Below are 7,083 nucleotides of genomic sequence, written 5' to 3' on the forward strand. Positions count from 1 at the left end.
GCATTATTGTGTTATTAATCGTACTCCTGGACAAAATGTTTAACGTGCCAGTGAAGTAGAAATGCAATGTACATCTACGCAGCAGCGTCCCAAGCATACATGATTGGAACTACAGACAAGTTCAGGTAGACCGATTATACGACACACGGGGGATATATCTCTCGTAAATCTGCGCTTGAGCTTTAGAAGACAATAAAGCGAGCGACTCTGGAGTCAGAGACTAGCATGTACAAAACTTCTGATAACGTTTCTTTTCATCACTAAGTGAAAAATTGGTTATTTGTTTATTGTAAATAAGTTATTACTCATATTCTGAAATGTTTATCATATGCCGTGATTTATTTCATATTTCTAAGGTAAGTCAGTATCCAAAAACATTTCTAAGCATGTTTATTTCTATGAGACGTCATTTATTTTACTGTAATAAGTTTTAGATAAATATTTCGCAAATGATTTTTATATTTTAACATATTTTATTCTGCCATCATACATCCTATTCTCTCTATATTATAGCGTCAAGTATTTTAAGTACTGTTCTTATCAGCCTACTTAACAAAAAATATGTTTTAGATCATAATGTTTGGAGGATCCTCAAGGGAAAGAGACATAGGGGAATCCGGCGCATCAAAAAGAGGAAGAAACGCTGGGAGGGTTATGTCCAACCAAACTATGAGTTCGATTATGATGAAATTTCTTAAGAAACCTTTTTGATGTGTAACTGGTCCAGAGTTCTCTGCTGAATCTCTTTTTCAAGTTTCTTTATTTTCTGAAACGGAACAGCTTCAGGATCGAATGAATGTTACTCCCACTGGTATAGCATCAGAGTTCTGAAACTGCTGTAATACAAGATTCTGGGCCCAGTAAAGAGTTAAAAATTGAAAAGATTTGTGACTGAGAAAATCAAGAGCAAACTGTTCATACAAGAAAGTCATTTATAGAATTAAATCGGGGGAAGTGAGTATTTCCAGTAACAGATCGGCAGCGTCATGACTTAATTTAAAACGGTCCACAAGAAGACCTAGAGAAATCTGATGAAAGTTATCTCAAAGATGCAAATAAAAGATATTTTACTAAATTCCATTTTGCTAGAAAATTGAGTAATGGCGAAAAGAAACATCGCAGATGGTTACCTTACTCCATATCTCAAGATAAAGTTTGTTGCTTTTCATGTACAGTTTTGCCACATTTGCAGCCACATGTGGTAAAAGACGTATGTTGTGACTGAAAAGATCTGAGCAGTACATTGCAAAGACATGGACAAACTCAAGGACACATGGAGTGCACGATTAAATGGATGGAATTCTATATAGGGATAACATACGGAAAAAACAACGGATAAAGAAAACGAGAGACTGATTAAGGAATCAGAAAAAAATGTGGTACACTTGTCTGAAAGATTTATCGATTTTATCAGCTAAGGAGCCTGACACATCTGACATTTAGTGCTCATCGAGAATCCCTTAACCTGAACAACAGCGGAAACTTGGGAAATTTTCTTGACATATTTAAATTATTATCCAAATATTATCTAACACTTGCACGGTATTAATAAAAAACAGCTTTGTCAACGTTATCTGAGCCACGAAATCAAAAATGAATTAATTACATTAATATCCAAATTTGTTACTAATGAAATTACCAACAGAGTCAAATAAGCTAAATACAGTGCCGTAATGCTCAATAGTACCGGGGATGTGAGCTGTGGGGAACAAAAAGGCAATAATGTTAAGATTTTGGAATTCCTCAACCAGGGAGGTAGAGGAACGTTTCGTTGGGTTTATTGCCGTCGCAGAAAAAACATTGGGAGAGTATTTAACGAATGATATTTCTAAGGAACTACAAAATATTGGCCTGTATATCCAAAACAGTCGAGGGAAGGGGTATGATAACGGCGCAAATATGGTTTGCATTAATAAAGGTGTCAGAACAAGAATATTCAATATTAATCCAAGAGCATTCTTCATGCCGTGCGGATGCCGTTTTTAAAGCTTGCTTTTGATAGCTGTAGCTATACTTCCACAACAGATAAAACATTTTTTCGGCTCCATGAATAAAGCTTATGCGCTCTTCACAAAGTCATGGAGGCGTTGGGCTGTAATAAAAACTAAATTAAAATTGATATTGAAACCTCTGTCTGAAATATGACTGGAAATTAGAATCGGAAAAGTAAAAGCAATATATTTGCAATCTGATGATGTCATTGAAAGAGAGAATGACGTCAAAAGTAAAATTGATGGTTCCTATACTCTTAGCGACTGTGAAGCAGTGTTGAACGGAATGTTAACTTTTGAGTTTATTGTTGGAATGTACGTGTTGTACGAAATTTTACTACGTGTGATCAGTAGAAGTAAACTATGGCAATCCATTAAAGTGATCTTGAAAGTCGCTATTGATACATTAAGTTCATTTCGTGACTGATTTAAAGAATTCCACAATACAATATTTCAAACAAGCGTTGCACAAGCTCGATTGCTTCTAGAAAAGATTAGTTACGAAATTGAGTCTCAGTTTAAAAAAAATGAAATTAGCTCAGAAAAAAAGAATATTCAGCTATGAAAAAGCTGATGAGCCTATACAGTTAACTTTTTTTAACACGATGATACATGCTACAATAGTTGACACTGAATGTCGATTCTAAGCGTTTAACGAATATTTTGAACGATTTGGTTTTATTTGCGATATCAGTTATTTGCAATCTTTATCCAAGGAGAACCTTCTGTAGCATTCTAATGTGACTGACCTCCAGTTGGGTAGACCGTTCGCCGGGTGCATGTCTTTCGATTTGACGCCATTTCGGCGACATGCACGTCGATGGGGACGGAATAATGATGATGAGGACAACACAACACCCAGTCCCTGAGCGGTGAAAATCTACGACCCAACCGGGAATCGAACCCGGGCCCTCATGATTGACGTTCTGTCGCGCTAACAACTCATCTACCGGGGATGGACATTGTAGTGATTTAAGTACAATACTTCGAGAAGGCGAAAAATAACGACATACAGCCTTTCGAACTTTATAAGGAACGCCAGCTTTTAAGATCCAATCCACTGGACTCAACCGAAGACGCTAAAAATCTTATTGAGTACATTTTAGAAAATAATTTAGAAGAAGTATATCGAAATGTTTAAATAACAATCAGAATCACAGTTCCCAGTTCCGATCAGCACACCTTCGTCTGAGACAAGCTTCTCAAAGTTTAAATTGATTACGACCTACTTGAGAAGCGCGTTGAGCCAAGGAAGACTCTGTACGTTGTAAGTTCTGTCAATTGAAGCGGAAATAGCGGACAGTATTAATTATGACGTAATCTTAAACAGAAATTCAGTTAGGAGAAAAACCGTAAATTTCGTCAATTTTAATTTGTGTTTGTTTACTTTATGTTTTGTCATTGCAATAATACTTATATAGTATACCAATAAAATTTGTGTATAACTGTTGTTAGTGTTAATTCAGCTCATTTAATTTGACATTTTCTTTCCGACTGGAAAATGAGAGACGCTTCGCATAGCTGATTTGTCAACGAAGTCCAGTTTTCGTCTTGTGCCGCCATTGTGTGAGGCCGTGCTTCCACCGACCAGAAGGCACAGTATTTTAAGGCACTGAGCTCTTACTCAGATCCAGTCATCCATGTTTACGTTTTACGTTACTGAATCAACTACCGGTAAGAGAAACTGTGTGATGGTTTATTTGCAAGGGCTAGAACCGATTTCCGCCACCGACTTTGTACTGTCCGAGCTTGTACTCGGTGTCTGGGGATCTTGTCGGTAGCGGGAGGGAAAACGCGAAACGTCTTTCGTTCCGCGCACCAGCCAATTTCGCAGATAGAGAGGAGGGACAAAAATATGGAAACACTAAAAACACAAGACATTACCATACCTATTCCAGTCTAGGAAACACATTGGCATTCAAAATAGCTTCCATTCGTCTCGGAATGAACAATTACTGGTCCAGTGCGGTTTCCAAGGGAATCTTATACCATGCTTCCTGCAAAACAGTTGCAAGTTCAGCTAAAGATGATGGAGGTGGATTGCGATCACTCACCCATCTAGTCACAGTTGACGACAAAAACTCAATAATGTTGGGATCATGTGTTCGTGCTGACTAGAGGAGCTGCGACATTCCATCCTCGTGCTCACAAAACCAATGCAAGGTGTGTGAACAGAGGCCCTGTTGTCTTGGACCACATCATTTCCACAGAGGAACCTTGGGATGGACCTGATTAGCCAAAATGGTCACATAATCGTTGGCAGTAATGTGACCTTCCAGAGGAACCGTGGGGTTCTCTCTTCATATTTCATTCTTTGGACGTAAACTCGACTAGAAATTCGAAACGGTGTGAAACAAGACTCATCCGATCAAATCAATAGCTTCCATATCTCTATACTCCAGTTTTTATGACTTCAGCAGCGCCGGCCGCTGTGACCGAGTGGTTCTAGGCGCTTCAGTCCGGAACCGCGCTGGTGCTACGAGTCCTGGCTCGGGCATGGATGTGTGTGATGTCCTTAGGTTAGTTAGGTGTAAGTAGTTCTAAGTCTATGGGACCGATGACCTCAGATGTTAAGTCCCATAGTGATTAGAGCCATTTGAACCATTTTTGAACTTCAGCAGCACGTTTTCCTGGTATGGGCATTAGCATCACTGATAAGTAGTTTTGGGATTCCAGCATGCCCAGCGGTTCCCTGCCTATGTTGCACTCTTCCTGTTCTTTTGGTGCTCATAGGGTTCGCAAACGCTATATCCAATTTTGCAGTGACCTTTGTAGTTTTCGTCCTCGTATATGTCGTCACAACTCTCTTCAATGACCGTTCAAAAATGGTTCAAATGGCTCTGAGCACTATAGGACTCAACATCTGAGGTCATCAGTCCCCTAGAACTTAGAACTACTTAAACCTAACTATCCTAAGGACATCACACACATCCATGCCCGAGGCAGGATTCGAACCCTCGACTGTAACGGTCGCGCAGTTCCAGACTGAAGCGCCTAGAGCCGCTCGGCCACACCGGCCGGCTTCAATGACCGTCTCTCACTGTCCGCGTAGTGACTTAGCGGATGATGTTTTTCCGCTTTCCCATATGAGCCTTCGGTACGGTGCCTCTTGAAACGCCAAACACTTCGGCTCTCTTGGTTACGGAAGAGCCCACCGTACGAGCACCAACAATTTGCCCAAGTTAGAATTCACTTAGCTCCGACATACTGCATTCACAACTACACAGAACACTGTTCTGTTCACGAGTGATACTTTCAAGGTATTGAGGACATTACACAGGTGCCGTTCATGAACAAATACGGCAGTGCAATCTGCAGGCTTGACTAGCAACTGCATTTATGTTGAAGCATGTGATAGTTCCATATTTTTGTCCATCTCCTGTAAGTCTCAAGGCGTGCCTGCGATGGAAAAACCAATCACGAATCCCACTGATCAGTACTAACTTCAGAGCGGTATACTTCCTGTCTTCGTGTGGTTTTGTCTGTCACGGAAAAGGAAAGCACTTGAGTCAAACATGAGAACATAGTTTAGCTTCGTGTAAACATGGTGGATGGGAACATTAACCGAAAAAAGCAGAGACGATTGTTTTCCCTTAATTATTATCGTGTTTGATATCGTCTCGAAAGACAAAATAACATTTCAGTACAGTTTTATTACCCTACATGGCAAGCTATCCAGGGCTTGAAACTTGTGGCAAATTAAAACTCTGTGCCCGACCGAGACTCGAACTCGGGACGTTTGCCTTTGCCTTTCGCGGGCAAGTGCTCTACTATCTTTTTTTTTTATCTCATTTTGTTCGTTGAATATGATCGGGACGGACGTCGTAAGACACCCTTTTAAGTTCGTTGTTGATCTATTAACTCAGTTTTTTTTATTACAGAGGGCAGTTAACCCTCTGACCGAACACGCTGAGCTACCGTGCCGGCGCCATTTAAGCTACCGAAGCACGACTCACGCCCGGTACTCACAGCTTTAATTCTGCCAGTATCTCGTCTCCTACCTTCCCAACTTTACAGAAGCTCTCCTGCGAAACTAGCAGAACTAGCACTCCTGAAAGAAGGGATACTGCGGAGACATGGCTTATCCACAGCCTGGGGGATGTTTCCAGAATGAGATTTTCACTCTCTAGCGGAGTGTGCGCTGATATGAAAATTCCTGGCAGATTAAAACTGTGTAGGAGACGAGTTACTGGCAGAAGTAAAGCTGTGAGTACCAGCCGTGAGTCGTGCTTCGGTAGCTCTGATGGTAGAGCACTGGCCCGCGAAAGGCAAAGGTCCCGAGTTCGAGTCTCGGTCGGGCACACAGTTTTAATCTGCCAGGAAGTTTCATATCAGCGCACACTCCGCTGCAAAGTGAAAATCTTATCCTGGGCTTCGCTTCCAGCAAAATAATGCCCGCCCACACGAGGTAAGAGTCTCTACTGCTTGTCTTCGTGCTTGCCAAACCCTACATTGGCCAGCAAGGTCGCCGGATCTTCACCACTTAAGAACGTTTGGAGCATAATGGGCCGGGCCCTCCAACTAAGTCGGAATTTTTACGATCTGACGCGTTATATCCCTCAATAGGACATCCAACAACTCTATCAACCGATTATAAGCCGAATAACTGCTTGCATAACGGCCAGAGGTGGACCAAACTTTTATTGACTTTCCCATTTTGTGAAATTCTTTCTCTTAAATAAATTATCCAATTTTTCTGATGTTTTAAATTTTTTTGTCTTCGTGTGTACGAACCAGACATCTCTGAGGCTAGCTTCACCACATTCTCAATGTCGGAAACGTAATGGGTTCGAATAAAGGACACAGGACGAAGATTCTAAATTGTACCAATAATAATGATACAGTAACAGCTAATTCTTTAATATGCGCTAGAAAGTGGTAGTCATTACTGGTTAAAACGATTACCAGCACGTAAGTACCGTTCAGATTGAGTGAAGATGGACTGTACTTTTCTAGACTTTGAGTGTTCCCTTGCTACAATGCCAACGGATCTCACCCATTGCTACTCATCATTTGTGTTTTTAGGACACGCAGGGGCCAGAGGTCTGTCGCTGCGAGCACCCAGGCTCTGCACTCGTCAGTCGCCGACAGT

The sequence above is a fragment of the Schistocerca gregaria genome, chromosome X, assembly GCF_023897955.1.
Source record: "Schistocerca gregaria isolate iqSchGreg1 chromosome X, iqSchGreg1.2, whole genome shotgun sequence".
NCBI classification, from domain to species: domain Eukaryota; kingdom Metazoa; phylum Arthropoda; class Insecta; order Orthoptera; family Acrididae; genus Schistocerca; species Schistocerca gregaria.